The sequence below is a fragment of the Triticum urartu genome, chromosome 3 (genome assembly GCF_003073215.2).
Source record: "Triticum urartu cultivar G1812 chromosome 3, Tu2.1, whole genome shotgun sequence".
Lineage (NCBI taxonomy): Eukaryota > Viridiplantae > Streptophyta > Magnoliopsida > Poales > Poaceae > Triticum > Triticum urartu.
Window position 1 is genome coordinate 655,257,783 of NC_053024.1, and position 19,672 is coordinate 655,277,454.

Here is a 19,672-nt window from a genome sequence, read left to right on the forward strand (position 1 = left end):
TTTTTATATATTCTGAAACGTGTTCCCGTGAAGTTTCAGGACTTTTGGAGATGTGCAGAATAGGTCTCTAATATTTGCTCCTTTTCGAGCCCAAAATTCCAGCTGCCGACATTCCCCCTCTTCATGTAAACCTTGTAAACTAAGAGAGAATGGGCATAAGTATTGTGACATAATGTGTAATAACAGCCCATAATGCAATAAATATCGATATAAAAGCATGGTGCAAAATGGATATATCAACTCCCCCAAGCTTAGACCTCGCTTGTCCTCAAGCGAAAGCCGATATCGAAAAATATGTCCACATGTTTAGAGATAGAGGTATCGATTAAATAAAATATGGACATGAGGGCATCATGATCATTCTTATAACAGCAACACACACACACACACATATATATATAGGACAGGGATATTCTATTACTAGTAACAGAATATTATTTTGTTACCCCTCCGCCCTATATACAGTCCGACCGTAATTTCCTCGCTGGAAAAGAGAAAATGCAAACAACCCTCGATCCCGAACACCCCACATGCGCCCCCCGCCGATTTCCTCGCTGGAAAAGAGAAAATGCAAACAACCCTCGATCCCGACCACCCCACATGCGCCCCCCACCTCCCATCTCCGGAGACGCGTCGTGCCCCCCGCCTCCAACCTTCGACGACGCGCCGTGCCCCCCCCGCCTCCCAGCGCCGCGCCGCGCCCCCACCTCTGGCCACGCACCGCTCCCACATCCCGGCGACACGCCGCCCCACCACCACCGCCCCCTTCCCTCTGCTACCACCGCGCTGCTGGTTCCCCTCACCTCTGCCACCACCAACTTCTCTTCCCACCCCCACCACACCGATGCTCTTTCCACCAGCCGGCGGCCGCCCCCATAGCGCGTCATCCTGCTCCTCGTCCGACACCTCCGCCTGTGCCTGAGGCAAGCTGTGGAACTGCAACCAGTTATTTAGACCTTTCAATCACGCAATCACTTGCGGACACTGCTCTGCTTTTATTTACGCAAATTATTCTGGAAAAGTTCAAATTATAAAAGCGGGCAAGTCCAGGGTTCACCGGTGGAAGTTTGAGGAAAAAGATAAAACAAAAGGAGAGTTAGTGGGACAGAAGTAAAAGGAGACGCTCTATTTTGCTGGTAGATAATACTAGTTCCATAATTTCCTTCTACCCTGACCGGTAGTACTCCTAGTATCGCACCTCCAGTCGGCGACCTCGCTTCGGCCACGCCTCCACCGGCCGACGCTGCTTCTGCCTCCCGCCCAGATGCACGGGTTGCCACCTCAGTTAGTCGCTAAGCACCCTTGATGATCCAGGAGACTGTGAACTGAAGTAGGCAAGTAGCTCCCTCCACCACACAACAACCTACAGCAGTTCGATAGGGCGCGGGGGTTCAGTTCGACGAAGACGAGCCAGGCAGCCGCCCTTTGAATCATGAACTGGTGCAGTTCGATCTTTTGCGAGTTGGAAATTCCTGATGCTTAGTGTGTCAGTACAACCCTACACTACAAGGCATGCGTACATCCACTTCACGTGTTACTCAACAATACTGTGCATTTGCTTGGCAGCTGTGTTACTCTAGTTACATATCAGTTGCTAAATAAAAAAAATTGTTGTTCACTTTTCTGTGTTTTGTTGAATAATTCTCGAGAGACTTGGTAGCAGGTATTGTCAGTTCAAAAAATTATATGCTGGAGGTTTGTCGGAATGACAGAAAACATGAGTTCAATTTTTCTGTACCATCGCTTTTATTGCTATAAATGTCAGTCAATTGTTTTCTTGATGCCATCAAGTGTTTGCTTAAAATGCCTAAACAAAGATCTATTTTATTTCAGTTCAACAACTAATTTTAGTTCAGTTCATCCTGAGCGGCATTCCCGGGTCTCGTCTCCCATTTCATCGTGAGCAGCAGTTCAAAAACTAACTTTAGCAACAACTTTCCTATTGTATCTAGCATCGTGGGAGGGTTCGATCAAGGCGATGATATTTGTGTTCATTTAGTAGTCTCTTCTACACTTTGGCCTTTGTACTAAAATAGTGTTTTGGTATTGCAGGTTAGATTTCTATAGCATAAGGCTGGATAATTGTATAGAGGCGCTTGATGATTGAACTTAAAAGATTCCAACGATGTGCCGATTGTGTGCAAATAATTAGACGGGCAAGAGAAGTTTTGTAAACTTGAATGCTTTAGTCCTACTTGTGTTAGTAATGCTGCAGGTCAACAAATGTACTGATGCATCTAATTTATTTTTGTTATGTAATAGGTGTGTGAGTTCGAGAAGAGTGTCCGTACAGGGAGGAAGGTTGAGGAGAAAGAATTTGTTGTCTTGACAGAGCTGCTTATGGTGCAGCCGCTGAAACTCGATGGCATAGAGGCAGAGGGAGAAGCTAGGGCACAAAGGAAGGCAGAGGTACACTCCCTCGCTGTTACTTTCCGAACCTTATTAGTTTGGCAAAGCAGTTTTTGCAAAACCATAGTATTAGAAAACCTCAGTATTTTAATTTGTGGGCAAATTCTTTAGTTTCTAAAAACCTAGTTTTTTCTCAGTTTTGGTAAAACTGTGGAGGCGTTTGGCAAATGACAGTTTTATTAAGATTCTCTGATTTTGAACGATTTTTCTATCGTTGCATGGATAATCTTGACGATACCTATAGCTGAAACTAACTCAGCTGCACTCACGGTCGGATCAACTCGTGCTAACGGCCACCATATGCATGCATGCTGGGAATGAGCATGTTCTCTGTAGTGCTAGGATTCATAGTCGAGTTATCTCTTGTGATCCATCAAAGACGGAGTGTTGTGACAGCCACTAAAGGTGCAGCTCGTGCATCTAGAAGTGATCAGAAGCAACACACCCCTATAGAATCACCTCCACGTGCACATGTTTTCGGTCAGCGTTGAGTCATCCGTACGTGTACGACCTTTGGCCAGATAGATCTATCGTCCAGCAAGTATTGGTCATAAGATGATGGACTCAGAGAGACCAATGAACCAGCGTTTCTCAGTTTTTAAAAAAGAGGCCTAGCAGCCGCTCGTGATCCCCGCTCCTTCAGCTCGACTTCGTCGGTGCCGTCAGTCCACAGGAGTAGGAGCGACATGCCCGGCAACAAACAAGAACAGAAGGTATGTGTTGGAAATTTAAAATTCTGTATACATTTGCCGAAGTTACCTTATCCTCCCATCAGTCTTACGATTTAGACTAAATTTCAGCCATGATTTAGACTTTCTTTTTGCAGTAAATAAGTTCACTATCTCAGTACAATTAGTTTACCATCTCAGTACAACTATTATTGGGTGTGCCAAAACTAGATGCTTGACTGCCTTATTATTATCACTAGTGCTTGTATTCAGATTGCTCCTTCAGTCCAACCTGACCCCCGCGTCCCACTCGGCCATCCGGTCTGACATCATCTTTGTATTCTTCTTCGCCTCTCACTCCACAGGATTTTTGCCCATTTTTCAGTTCTACACTAACGCTGCTTCTAATGGGTGTATGTGTGATTATTGGTTCGTGCTTGTCTTAGTCAGCGCTAGGAGGAAATTTTAGAAATTAATATAGTACCATTAGCAAATCTTTTGAGTGTTTTTACACAACCAATGATGTTGGTATTTCACTTCCAAGGATGGAGTACTGTGGTATAGCAATTCAGTAACTAGAAAGAAGATCCATCAGTTTCAAAAATACTTTTCATAAGTTGTTAAGAGTTTATTTGTGGTGGTTAGCAATTCAGTAGCTAGAAAAAGGATACATCAGTTCAAATATACTTGCCATAAGTATTTAAGAGTTTATTTGCGGTGGTTAAAATGAAGGTACTTTGTTTTCAGGACAAGAATACTAGAAGTTCGAATGCTGATGTGTTAAAAAAACTCCAACTACTTTGTTTAAGCTTTTGATGTCTTATTTTCTGCACTTATATATAGAATTTGGTGGCTCACTTTTGCTAGTTTTCTGCAGTTCTCAGGTTAGAAAAGGTATCAGTTCGCTTTGCAAAAACTCTACCGGTGTACAAGTTCTGTTTATTGCTGCAGTTCCGTGCATATTACAGAAGAAAAAAACAAAACATGTGATGATGTGTCTGATGAAGAAAAATTAACGAAAATTCACTGATTTTGTGAGTTGCCGCACATGAACTAGATAAATCCACATGATTTTGGGAGTTTGTATGTTATGCCTGTAACGTTTGTAACTTCAATGGAAGTTTCTTCTCAAAACTGAAATTGTTCTGCATGTACTGATAGATTAGTTGTTAATTATTGGAGTGTTTTGTTATTGCAGAATCAAAATATGATGTGGCATTGCTTCTTGGCCCAGTTGAGAGAACTCTCATGTTAAAAAGTACAAAGCAGTTTTGAAATAATTCCCAGTGTCTTTAGAAGCATTCATGGTTAAAAAGCAACGACAACCTCCTCCGTTCGAGTTGAGCACTGGTCATCGTCCAAGATGAGCACTAGGTGTCGTCCAAGTTCAAAGAGGGTTGTATGCAAGTACAGAAGTTTATTTTAGTGAGAAAAATGTGGGGTTTTGACAATATTCTGTATGATTCATTTGTTTAACCTTAGAACTTGGCAATATTCATTATATTTTTCTATGATGAAGGCATACATGAAGTCCTGTGCAAATGGTTATCCCCCTATTGCTTCAAAGATACGTATTTTGTTTCTTCAAATGTGTTGTGCGCCTGTTTGATGAGGTAAAGCAAAGTAAAATAGTGAAAATTCATTAAAGACACTTGGAAGTACAAATGTAAAAAATAAATAAGTTTTGCTTCTCGTCAGGTAGGATGTTTGGAGAACAAAACATAAGTTAAAAACGGAATGGTAAAAATGTAAGTCTGTTCAACTATATAAACCATAAAGGTACGATGGTGATGGCACCGTCAGTAAGGACAAGGATAAGAAAGAAAATTAAAAACTAAAATTAAAATAACATCGAGTGATTATTTTTTGAGAAGTACAAACTCTCTATTACCATAAGTACCATAAATAAAAAATAAAAAATTGCATCAGTTTTGACTCAAGGGACAATAAATTTGCAAAAACAATTGTACCAGTAAAAGTTTAGAGGAAAAAAAGCAACTGGATAAATGGAAAAAATGAAAATTTCACAACTACAAAAGTTCTATGTTCAAACATGACGTCTCTAATAAGATTGGGAAACAGCTCAAACAAAAGAAAATCCATAGAAATTCAAATGGTAAAAGTTCAAGTCGCAAAACGCGAGAAGTCCAAAACATCATTGCAAATAAATGAGTTCAAAAAATGAAACACACAAAACATTTTCTTTTTCAAAAAGTATCATTAATGCAAGTTCGAGGAGTATGATACCATAAACTATTGAAAAGTTACGAGGAAAAGACGTACCAAAAAAAGAGAGTAAAGTATAGTATGCGAAAACATGGTCAGCACAAACCTATACAGACATCAGTTCAAGTACTTTTTTCGTAACCTTTGAAAATTACTCTGTGAAAAATACCTCCTCAGTACAAACACATAAATAGATCAGTACGAGTACTTTGTTTTTTCTGACGGGAAAATAGTAGGATCCGTCTCATCATAATCAAAATTACTCTTCAACGGTTATGAATTTGAGAAAACGTTCAACATGACTAAGTTTTGCATTTTCGATATCTTTCCAACGGTATATTATTTGCCACATTTCGACAAACTTTTTAAAAAATCGCGTTCAAAATCAAATTTGCCCGTATTTTACAAACGTTCAACATGACTAAGTTTAAACCTTAAGGAATTAGAAAAACATTTCTACACAAAAAAGTTGCGCATTTTCCATAGCTTTCCAACGTCGTATCATTTGCGTCAATCAGATAAACCGTTTGCAAAAAACCACGAAAATACGTTTCGCCCAAAATTTCACTGTTTTTCAAATTACTTTTAAATCGTATAGAATTTGAAAAAATGTTAGATAGATGGAAGAAGAGGATTTTCACCAGCTTTCCAACGCCATCTTATTTGCTCAATTCCGACAAACCGTTTGAAAATTAAGTCCAAAATACGATTCGCGTTTTTGGTTTTGAAAAAAATGACCTTTTCAAAACTGCTCTTAAACTGTGATGATTTTGCAAAAAGTTCCTATATATTTGTAATGTAGATGTCAAGAGCTTTCCAATGATATATTACACACCCCATTCCGATGAAAAGACGATCAGTTCGACGTGATGAAAATCATCAGTACAACCGCCCGAAACCATCAGTTCAAGTAGGGTAAAAGAATAATATTCTGTTACGCGAAACAGAATAGCCTAGATGTGTGTGTGTGTGTATATATATATGTTGTCATATATATCTCTTATGCTAAAGTAACAATTGAATCTCTCCCTAATAATAAAGCACGGATTGAGTCTCCGGGTTCACCGTCGCGGCGTTTTTACAGATAAGCCCTTGTATTTTAGACAATGGAACCCGCAGTCCTCACCGATACAGAGGAGAGAAAAGAAAACCCAGCCACGACTCTGCCTTCCGATCCCATCTCCGCCTCCATCGCGCCACCACCTCCTACTGCCCCACATCGTCGCGCGCCGCCGCCCATGGCCCCCATCGCCGCGCGCCGCCGCCTGTCTAACTCATCCCGTAAATCGGCTCAGGAGAGAGGAGGGGAGGGGAAGATCCCATGGAGGCGGAGGAACACCAAACGTCCTTGCCTGCAGCGAAGACGGTGCCCAGCCTCCTCGACAGCGCGCGACTCCTACTTGCCGCACGGTATGTCCCTGTGCCCGTCGTTCCCCTAGATCCCACTCCCTCGACCATAATATTTCTATTTCAAGGCATGTAAAGTGTTTGATGAAATTTGACAGCAAAATTGTTTTCTGTGCTGGCTGGTAGAATGGCCGCGTCGCCGAGCTCCAGCGGGTGCCGCCACGGACGAGACGCCGCAATGCCGTGTGGTGACGCCGCTTGTGTCAGGGTCCGAAGCGCCCGCGGAGCTGGCACGGTGGTGGTTCCGCTATATGTGGGAGCTCGGTTCCGTCCTCAACTTCCTCCGCGTGCGTGTCCCTTTCTACCATCATACCCCCAGTGGCCCGCAGATCTGCGTACTGGGTTTGCTTCTTCGCTTAGGCTTCTAGGAATTTACTGCTAATCATTAGTTTTCTTGCATTAACTATTTGAGCAAATGGTACAGTAGCAGCATGGTTGATGCCTGCTATTTCATCACTTGAACGTACTTCATCCATTGATTTACTAGAGTATATATGTATTTGATCACATACTCTGTTTAGGCAATACATGTTGTTCAGCCAGCATCTCTAGGATTGGTTAGCATATTGAGAACATGTTATGCTCTTCTGCCTTTCATTTATCTTTTATGCTAAGCAGTCACACAAATGATGCAGACATCTTCCTTGGATTCTCATGATTGTTAATCACATGTGCAGTCAATTCCCCCAATAACCTGCATGGCGATGGGGCGCGGAACCTGGGTAACCGTCCTATGTAGAAAACTAAGGGATTGGTGACATTGGGTATATTATATATATATATGACTGATACCCCATGTTGCAAACAATTTAAAGCCAGTACTGATATTCCATTCAATTGATAAACTAACAGAGATGCAAACTACAGGTGCAGAAGGTGATGTACCAATAGTTGCATCACATGGGTTAGTCATGTACATAAGAATTGCTTGATCAGATATTCTGATTCAGTCTTATCTTCATAGTTTTTCTAATTGTTCGATCTTGTGCAGAGCTGAAATTGAAATGTACAAGGAGCTTGAACCATCGACTCGCTTACTGATCTTGAAAGCGATATGCGACAGACGTGTCGAGGTTCGTGCTATTACCATCCTAGGGAGGCAATGAGGTTTTTCAAAGTGCCAATCTTTTCAGATGTGCATTGCGGTAGAGAAATGTTACACCATTTTGATGTTGTATGTCTCACATGTGTTTTGTGTTGCGTATATCAACCCTAACTATGACTGACTATTTGAACCGAGTTCCATTATGTTGATTCAGAGAAAGCTTATTTCCGTTATAGATGAATGAAATATCAATAGTGCAACATGACCAATTTTTGACCTACGGGTAGGAAGTGCATGAGCTGATGCTAGCATGCCCTGACAAAACATGAAAAAACAGGCTCTCTGATGTAACTACCGCCTAAGAGATTGTTTCGATACAGTTATCGTATTTTAGAGAATAATTACCAGGTTCTCTGATGTAGTTGACAGGTTCTCTGATGTATTTTAGAAAATAATTACAACTAGCTCGGCGACAAGGGCTCTGGGTCATCAGCTTCGGCAAGTGGAGGTACAAGTTCAGGCACGGCGAGCTTTTTTCCGTAAAGATGTGACATTGATGTTTGAATCTTCCTTTTGATCCTGTTAATGATAACGAGGTTCTCTTGATAGAATGTGAAGTTATCCCTTGTTCTGTTAGCTTTTGCACTATATTGTGTTCTTTGTTAAACACAAATCGCTACCGACAGGGTGTGGTGTGGACCCGTGGACTTCCAAGACACGGCCTTCAGCACTGTTCCAACATGCTCTGGTCCTCAGACTCTATCTGTTTGTCCAACATCAAATACAGCATGATGGTTGCCTTCGGGCCATGGCAGACATTCTTCTTGAAGCAGGAGGACATGCATGTCCTGATTCAATGGTGATGTGTAGATGTGTTGGCCTATCACATGAGCAGCCACATGGTGACTGTCTTCACGAGACTTCTTCTTTCTACCAAGAGCACCGGCTTCCTGAAGGGACAAAACTGTGGAGGGGCGGTGAACAGATGATGGTGGAGTACTACATGTGGTGTGTTCCAGCGGCACAAACATGGTAGCCACGTCTAGCTCCGTCTCGGTGCTTCCTCTACTCATTAATTTTGCTTTGTGCATGATATCTCCCACATTCTTTGAATTATATATGTGCTTATTCATAATTCATAATGCTTTGATTATTTCTACTATGAAGAGTATTTGATATGACTAATGCAGAAAGTTCTTCTCAAACCTTAACTAATTATTTATAAAGTCAGTGTGATTAAAAAAGCAAAAGATGAAGAAATCACACACATATTGGACATAATATGTAAGCTAGATTTTATAAAGTTAGTAATATTTGTTTTGCTTTTTATGCACTTCCCAAATTTCATGAGCGCAATTAGCAGGTCAGAATGCATGTCCAATATAAAGGGTAGTTCACCGGGATCACGTTAAGTTTTTCTCCCGTTGCAACGCACAGGCATTTGTGCTAGTCACAATTTCAAGTATGAATCAGAAACTTCATTGAAAACCAACAAACTATAATCTCAGTCATTGAAGCAATTGCAATTTATCATAACATAGGAAAGAGTCAATATAGGAGCTTTTCAGCAAGTCCACATACTCAACTACCATTTAGTCTTTCACAGTTGCCAACACTCACACGATATTTATTGTTATGAAGTTTTAATCAGACACAGAGAAAGATAGGGGCTTATAGTCTTGCCTCCCAACCTTGTACCTCAAGGGTAATGTCAACAATAATAGTTCATGAAAACTCACATCCAATTAGCTATATATATTAGGATCTTTCCAACACATTGTGCTTGCCAAAGGATAAATGTAAAAAGGAAAGGTGAAGATCACCGTGACTCTTGCATGAAGTATAGGACAAGAATAAAAAGATAAGCCCTTCGCAGAGGGTAGCAGAGGTTGTCATGTGATTTTATGGTTGGATGCACGAAGTCTTAATGCAAAAGAACGTCACTTTATATTGCCACTTGTGATATGGACCTTTATTATGCAGTCCGTCGCTTTTATTTCTTCCATATCACAAGATCGTATAAAGCTTATTTTCTCCCCACTAGTAAATCATACATATTTAGAGAGCAATTTTTATTGCTTGCAACGATGACAACTTACTTGAAGGATCTTACTCAATCCATAGGTAGATATGGTGGACTCTCATGGCAAAACTGGGTTTAAGGATATTTGGAAGCACAAGTAGTATCTCTACTTGGTGCAAAGAATTTGGCTAGCATGAGAGGGAAAGGAAAGCTCAACATGTTGGATGATCCATGACAATATAATTTATCTCACATGTAGGAAAACATAACCCATTACGTTGTCTTCCTTGTCCAACCTCAACTCTTTAGCATGTCATATTTTAATGAGTGCTCATAATCATAGAAGATGTCCAAGATAGTATATTTATATGTGAAAACATCTCTTTCTTTATTACTTCCTATTAATTGCAAGATGACCAAAACTATGTTTGTCAACTCTCAACAACTTTTATTCATCATACTCTTTATATGTGAAGTCATTACTCTCCATAAGATCCACATGATCCCTTTATTTATTTTTATTATTTTTCTTTTATTTTATTCCCTTAAGATCATAGTAATATAATAAAGCCCTTGACTCAACACAAATCTTTATTATATATAGCTCACGGACTCGATTACATAGAAGGATCATAAAGCAAAACTCAAAACTAGATCATACTAAAATTTTATTCTACTAGATCAAGATATTACCAAAAGGATCGAACTAAGAAAAATGGTAAAGATAAAAGTGTGATGGTGATATGATACCGGGGCACTCCCCCAAGCTTGGCAGATGCCAAGGGTAGTGCCCATACCCGATACTCAGCTCTTCTGAGGTGGTGAAGAAGGTGTTGGTGATGATGGATAGTCGCACATCGAGCGTAGGAGATCCTCCAATTTGCGGATAATGCCCTTGAGTGCGATGATATGCTCCTTCAACAAAATATTTTCACTTGTGAGATACTTGTTTTGAATGCGAGCTAACTCAATCATCTTGAAAGCTTAAATATCCGTTGGGGTAAAGAGATTGTGATGAGGTTGAAGGATGTCTTCTTCTACTACTGCCGGAACTTGATCCCCCATGGCCTTCTTGATCCCATCATCCTTGTTGATCTCTCCGGGCTCTTCTCTCTTCATCTCTATCTTCATTAGCCAAGCATCGTTGCCATCATTGTTGGAGGAGGGAGACAACATGATGCCTAGCCTTGACAACCCTGGAGGAAAACGGCTTGAGAAAAAATAGGAGATATTTGCGTGGTACGGTGGTCAAAACCTTCGGGAGATTATATAATGAATTTTTACCGACCAAAAGAAGTATCGTGCAAGAAAACGGAGTCCGGAGAGCACACAAGGTGCCCACGAGGCAGGGGGCGCGCCCAGGGGGGTAGGGCGCACCCTCCACCCTCGTGGATGCCTCGTATCCTTCCCAGACTTCTTCTTATTTTCCTATTTTCTTAAATATTCCAAAACGGAGAAAAATTGCTATTAGAACTGTTCTGGAGTCGGTTTACTTACCGTACCTCATACATATTCCTTTTCGGAGTCTGAAACGTTCTGGAAAGTGTCCCTTATGTATTCCTCTGGGGTTACGGTTTCAATAACATTAGTTTCAATATTTATTGGATTACCTGAGATATAATGTTTGATTCTTTGACCGTTCACCACCCTCGGATTTGTGCCTTCGAAGTTGTTGATTTTTATGGCACCGGAACGATACACCTCCTTGATGACGTAAGGACCTTCCCATTTAGAGAGGAGTTTGCCTGCAAAAAATCTTAAACGAGAGTTGTATAACAATACATAATCACCTACATTAAACTCACGTTTTTGTATCCTTTTGTCATGCCATCTTTTAACTTTTTCTTTAAATAGTTTGGCATTCTCATAGGTCTGGGTTCTCCATTCATCAAGTGAGCTAATGTCAAAAAGCCTCTTCTCACCGGCAAGTTTGAAATCATAATTGAGCTCTTTAATGGCCCAATATGCCTTATGTTCTAGTTCAAGAGGTAAGTGACATGCCTTTCCATAAACCATTTTATACGGAGACATACCATAGGATTTTTGTATGCAGTTCTATAGGCTCATAATGCATCATCAAGTTTCTTGGACCAATTCTTCCTAGATCTATTAACAGTCTTTTGCAAAATTAATTTAAGCTCTCTATTGCTCAGTTCTACTTGACCACTAGACTGTGGGTGATAAGGAGATGCAATTCTATGATTAACATCATACTTAGCAATCATTTTACGAAAGGCGCCATGAATAAAATGTGAACCACCATCGGTCATTAAGTATCTAGGGACTCCAAACCTCAGAAAAATAACTTCTTTAAGCATCTTAATAGAGGTGTTATGATCAGAACTTCTAGTTGGAATAGCTTCTACCCACTTAGTAACATAATCAACAGCAACTAAAATGTGTGTGTACCCATTAGAGGAAGGAAACGGCCCCATATAATCAAAGCCCCAAACATCAAATGGTTCAACAACAAGTGAGTAATTCATAGGAATTTCTTGACGTCTACTAATATTACCAATTCTTTGACATTCATCACAAGACAAAACAAACTTACAGGCATCCTTGAAGAGAGTAGGCCAATAAAAACCGGATTGCAATACCTTATGTATAGTTCTATCTCCAGCATGGTGTCCTCCATAAGCCTCGGAGTGACACTTGCGTAGGACCTGTTCCTGTTCATGCTCAGGTACGCAACGTCTAATAACACCATCTACTCCTTATTTATAAAGATGTGGGTCATCCCAGAAGTAATGTCTTAAATCATAGAAGAACTTCTTCTTTTGCTGGTATGTGAAACTAGGTGGTATAAACTTAGCAACAATATAATTAGCATAATCAGCATACCATGGAGTAGTATGAGAAGCTTTTATGACAGCTAATTGTTCATCAGGGAAGCTATCATCAATAGGTAGTGGGTCATCAAGAACATTCTCTAACCTAGACAAGTTGTCTGCAACGGGGTTCTAAGCTCCCTTTCTATCAATAATATGCAAATCAAATTCTTGTAGCAAGAGAACCCATCTAATAAGTCTAGGTTTAGCATCTTTCTTTTCCATAAGATATTTAACATCAGCATGATCAGTGTGAACAGTTACTTTAGAATCAACAATATAAGGTCTGAACTTATCACAAGCAAACACAACTGCTAAAAATTCCTTTTCGGTAGTAGCATAATTTCTTTGAGCACTGTCTAGAGTTTTACTAGCATATTGAATAACATTTAATGGTGGACTCTCATGGCAAAACTGGGTTTAAGGATATTTGGAAGCACAAGTAGTATCTCTACTTGGTGCAAAGAATTTGGCTAGCATGAGAGGGAAAGGAAAGCTCAACATGTTGGATGATCCATGACAATATAATTTATCTCACATGTAGGAAAACATAACCCATTACGTTGTCTTCCTTGTCCAACGTCAACTCTTTAGCATGTCATATTTTAATGAGTGCTCACAATCATAAAAGATGTCCAAGATAGTATATTTATATGTGAAAACCTCTCTTTCTTTATTACTTCCTATTAATTGCAACGATGACCAAAACTATGTTTGTCAACTCTCAACAACTTTTATTCATCATACTCTTTATATGTGAAGTCATTACTCTCCATAAGATCCACATGATCCCTTTATTTATTTTTATTATTTTTCTTTTATTTTATTCCCTTAAGATCATAGTAATATAATAAAGCCCTTGACTCAACACAAATCTTTATTATATATAGCTCACGGACTCGATTACATAGAAGGATCATAAAGCAAAACTCAAAACTAGATCATACTAAAATTTTATTCTACTAGATCAAGATATTACCAAAAGGATCGAACTAAGAAAAATGGTAAAGATAAAAGTGTGATGGTGATATGATACCGGGGCACTCCCCCAAGCTTGGCAGATGCCAAGGGTAGTGCCCATACCCGATACTCAGCTCTTCTGAGGGGGGGAAGAAGGTGTTGGTGATGATGGATAGTCGCACATCGAGCGTAGGAGATCCTCCAATTTGCGGATAATGCCCTTGAGTGCGATGATATGCTCCTTCAACAAAATATTTTCACTTGTGAGATACTTGTTTTGAATGCGAGCTAACTCAATCATCTTGAAAGCTTCAATCTCCGTTGGGGTAAAGAGATTGTGATGAGGTTGAAGGATGTCTTCTTCTACTACTGCCGGAACTTGATCCCCCATGGCCTTCTTGATCCCATCATCCTTGTTGATCTCTCCGGGCTCTTCTCTCTTCATCTCTATCTTCATTAGCCAAGCATCGTTGCCATCATTGTTGGAGGAGGGAGACAACATGATGCCTAGCCTTGACAACCCTGGAGGAAAACGGCTTGAGAAAAAATAGGAGATATTTGCGTGGTACGGTGGTCAAAACCTTCGGGAGATTATATAATGAATTTTTACCGACCAAAAGAAGTATCGTGCAAGAAAACGGAGTCCGGAGAGCACACAAGGTGCCCACGAGGCAGGGGGCGCGCCCAGGGGGGTAGGGCGCACCCTCCACCCTCGTGGATGCCTCGTATCCTTCCCAGACTTCTTCTTATTTTCCTATTTTCTTAAATATTCCAAAACGGAGAAAAATTGCTATTAGAACTGTTCTGGAGTCGGTTTACTTACCGTACCTCATACATATTCCTTTTCGGAGTCTGAAACGTTCTGGAAAGTGTCCCTTATGTATTCCTCTGGGGTTACGGTTTCAATAACATTAGTTTCAATATTTATTGGATTACCTGAGATATAATGTTTGATTCTTTGACCGTTCACCACCCTCGGATTTGTGCCTTCGAAGTTGTTGATTTTTATGGCACCGGAACGATACACCTCCTTGATGACGTAAGGACCTTCCCATTTAGAGAGGAGTTTGCCTGCAAAAAATCTTAAACGAGAGTTGTATAACAATACATAATCACCTACATTAAACTCACGTTTTTGTATCCTTTTGTCATGCCATCTTTTAACTTTTTCTTTAAATAGTTTGGCATTCTCATAGGTCTGGGTTCTCCATTCATCAAGTGAGCTAATGTCAAAAAGCCTCTTCTCACCGGCAAGTTTGAAATCATAATTGAGCTCTTTAATGGCCCAATATGCCTTATGTTCTAGTTCAAGAGGTAAGTGACATGCCTTTCCATAAACCATTTTATACGGAGACATACCATAGGATTTTTGTATGCAGTTCTATAGGCTCATAATGCATCATCAAGTTTCTTGGACCAATTCTTCCTAGATCTATTAACAGTCTTTTGCAAAATTAATTTAAGCTCTCTATTGCTCAGTTCTACTTGACCACTAGACTGTGGGTGATAAGGAGATGCAATTCTATGATTAACATCATACTTAGCAATCATTTTACGAAAGGCGCCATGAATAAAATGTGAACCACCATCGGTCATTAAGTATCTAGGGACTCCAAACCTCAGAAAAATAACTTCTTTAAGCATCTTAATAGAGGTGTTATGATCAGAACTTCTAGTTGGAATAGCTTCTACCCACTTAGTAACATAATCAACAGCAACTAAAATGTGTGTGTACCCATTAGAGGAAGGAAACGGCCCCATATAATCAAAGCCCCAAACATCAAATGGTTCAACAACAAGTGAGTAATTCATAGGAATTTCTTGACGTCTACTAATATTACCAATTCTTTGACATTCATCACAAGACAAAACAAACTTACAGGCATCCTTGAAGAGAGTAGGCCAATAAAAACCGGATTGCAATACCTTATGTATAGTTCTATCTCCAGCATGGTGTCCTCCATAAGCCTCGGAGTGACACTTGCGTAGGACCTGTTCCTGTTCATGCTCAGGTACGCAACGTCTAATAACACCATCTACTCCTTATTTATAAAGATGTGGGTCATCCCAGAAGTAATGTCTTAAATCATAGAAGAACTTCTTCTTTTGCTGGTATGTGAAACTAGGTGGTATAAACTTAGCAACAATATAATTAGCATAATCAGCATACCATGGAGTAGTATGAGAAGCTTTTATGACAGCTAATTGTTCATCAGGGAAGCTATCATCAATAGGTAGTGGGTCATCAAGAACATTCTCTAACCTAGACAAGTTGTCTGCAACGGGGTTCTAAGCTCCCTTTCTATCAATAATATGCAAATCAAATTCTTGTAGCAAGAGAACCCATCTAATAAGTCTAGGTTTAGCATCTTTCTTTTCCATAAGATATTTAACATCAGCATGATCAGTGTGAACAGTTACTTTAGAATCAACAATATAAGGTCTGAACTTATCACAAGCAAACACAACTGCTAAAAATTCCTTTTCGGTAGTAGCATAATTTCTTTGAGCACTGTCTAGAGTTTTACTAGCATATTGAATAACATTTAATTTCTTATCAACTCTTTGTCCTAGAACAGCCCCTACAGCATAATCACTAGCATCACACATGATTTCAAATGGTAGATTCCAATCAGGAGGCTGAACGATAGGTGCGGAAATCAAAGCTTTCTTAAGTATTTCAAATGCTTCTACACAGTCATCATCAAAAACAAAAGGAACATCTTTTTGTAAGAGATTAGTCAGAGGCCTAGAAATTTTAGAGAAGTCCTTAATGAACCTCCTATAAAAACCGACATGACCAAGGAAACTTCTTATACCTTTAATGTCCTTAGGACACGGCATCTTTTCAATAGCATCAACTTTAGCTTTATCAAATTCAATACCTCTTTCAGAAATTTTATGCCCCGAGACAATACATTCATTAACCATAAAGTGGCACTTCTCCCAATTCAAGACAAGATTAGTTTCTTCACATCTCTGCAAAACTCGATCAAGGTTGCTTAAGCAATCATCAAAAGAAGTTCCATAAACGGAGAAATCATCCATGAAAACCTCAACAATCTTTTCACAAAAGTCAGAGAATATAGCAGTCTTACATCTTTGAAAAGTAGAAGGTGCATTGCATAATTCAAAAGCCATATGTCTATAAGCAAAGGTACCGAAAGGGCAAGTAAAAGTTGTCTTTTCTTGATCCTCTTTTGACACACGTATTTGAGAGAAACCAGAATAACCATCTAGAAAGCAAAAAATGTGTATGTTTGGATAATCTTTCTAGCATTTGATCAATAAAAGGTAAAGGGTAATGATCCTTTTTACTAGCTTTATTTAATTTGTGAAAATCAATTACCATTCTACAACCTGTAACAATTCTTTGTGGGATCAATTCATCTTTATCATTAGGAACAACAGTAATACCTCCCTTCTTAGGGACACAATGGACATGACTTACCCACTGACTATCAGCAATGGGATAAATTATACCTTCCTCCAGAAGTTTTAGTATTTCTTTTCTTACCACTTCTTTCATCTTAGGATTTAACCATCGTTGGTGAATCAACAACCGGTTTTGTGTCTTTCTCAATTTTATTTTGTGCTGGCAGAGTGGGACTAATGCCCTTAAGATCATCAAGAGTATATCCAATAGCAGCACGGTGCTTCTTTAGAGTTTTCAATAATTTCTTTCTTCATGCTTGAAAGGTTAGCACTAATAATAACAGGATATATCTCTTTCTCATCAAGATAAGCATATTTAAGAGTATCAGGTAAAGGTTTAAGCTCAAACACGGGATCACCCTTAGGTGGAGGAGGATCCCCTAGGATTTCAACAGGCAAGTTGTGTTTCAAAATAGGTCCATGTTTAAAGAATACTTCATCTATTTCTCTTCTTTCATTCATAAACATATCATTTTCGTGGTCTAGCAAATATTGCTCTAAAGGATCATTAGGAGGCATGACAATAGAAGCAAGACCAATAATTTCATCTTTACTAGGCAATTCTTTATCATGGGGTTGTCTATGAAACTTAGCAAAATTAAACTCATGAGACATATCCCCTAAACCAACAGAAACAATATCCTTATTGCAGTCTATCTTAGCATTAACAGTATTCAAGAAGGGTCTACCAAATATAATGGGACAAAAGTTATCTTATGGGGAACCAAGAACAAGAAAATTAGCAAGATATTTAACTTTCCCACACGAGACTTCAACATCTCTAACAATCCCAACTGGTGAAATAGTGTCTCTATTGGCAAGCTTAATTTTAACATCAATTTCTTCTAACTCAGCAGGTGAAATATCATGCATAATTTCTTTATATAAGGAATGAGGTATTGCACCTGCACTAGCACCCATATCACGTAAGCCATGATAGCAATGATCTCCTATTTTAACAGGAATAACATGCATGCCTACAACAGGTCTATCTTTATTTTTAGTATCGGGTCTAGCAATTCTAGCAGCTTCATCATAGAAATAAATAACATGCCCATCAATATTATCGGCCAAGAGATCTTTAACCATAGAAACACTATGTTCAACTTTAATTTGCTCAGAGGGAGTAGGTGTTCTAGTATTACTCTTACGAACCACAATTGAAGCTTTAGCATGATCCTTTATTCTAACAGGGAAAGGTGGTTTCTCAATATAAGCAGTAGGAACAACAGGATCATTATAAGTGATAGTCTTTTCTTCAACTTTAATAGGTTCAACTACTTTTACTTCAATGGGAGGATTATATTTAAACCACTTCTCCTTAGGGAGATCAACATGAGTAGCAAAGGATTCACAGAAAGAAGCTAATATCTCATAGTCAAGTCCATATTTAGTGCTAAATTCACGGAAAGCATCGGTATCCATAAAAGATTTAACACAATCAAACTTAGGTGTTATACCTGACTCCTTACCTTCGTCGAGATCCCAATCTTCAAAGTTGCGTTTAATTATTTCCAATAAATCCCATTTGTATTCAATAGTCTTCATCATAAAAGAACCAGTACAAGAAGTATCGAGCATGGAGCGATTATCAAGAGAAAGCTGAGCATAAATTTTTTGAATAATAATATCTCTTGAGAGCTCATGATTGGGGCATGAATATAACATTGAATTAAGCCTCCCCCAAGCTTGAGCGATGCTTTCTCCTTTGCGAGGCCAAAAATTATATATATAATTACGATCACGATGAACAAGATGCGTAGGATAAAACTTCTGATGAAATTCCAATTTCAATCGGTTGTAGTTTCATGATCTCATATCATCACATAGCCTAAACCATGTCAATGCATTTCCCTTCAAAGATAAAGGGAATACCTTCTTATTGATAACATCCTCGGGCATACCTACAGGCTTAAATAATCCACAAACTTCATCCACATAGATTATGTACAAATCGGGATGTAATGTTCCATCACCTGTGAAAGGATTAGCTAGCAGTTTCTCTATCATACCCGAAGGAATTTCAAAGTAAACATTTTCAGTAGGTTCAGTAGGTTGAGGAGCAACTCTTTGCTCTACTGGTCGGGGTGAAGATACCCCGAACAAGCCCCTCAAAGGATTATGTTCCATAGTGACAAGTGACAGTAAATTTCAGCACACTATATAAATTTTTCCTTACCAAATTCCACCTACCAAAGGCGCTTCACTCCCCGGCAATGGCGCCAGAAAAGAGTCTTGATGACCCACAAGTGTAGGGGATCTACCGTAGCCTTTTCGATAAGTAAGAGTGTCGAACCCAACGAGGAGCGGAAGGAAATGATAAGCGGTTTTCAGCAAGGTATTCTCTGCAAGCACTGAAATTATCAGTAACAGATAGTTTTGTGATAAGGAAATTTGTAATGAGTAACAAGTAATAAAAGTAAATAAGGTGCAGAAATATGGCCCAATCCTTTTTGCGGCAAAGGACAAGCCTGGACAAACTCTTATAGAAAGGAAAGCGCTCCCGAGGACACCTGGGAATTATCGTAAAGCTAGTTTTCATCACACTCATATGATTAGCGTTCGGTACTTTGAAAATTTGATATATGGGTGGACCAGTGCTTGGGTACTGCCCTTCCTTGGACAAGCATCCCACTTATGATTAACCCCTATTGCAAGCATCCGCAAC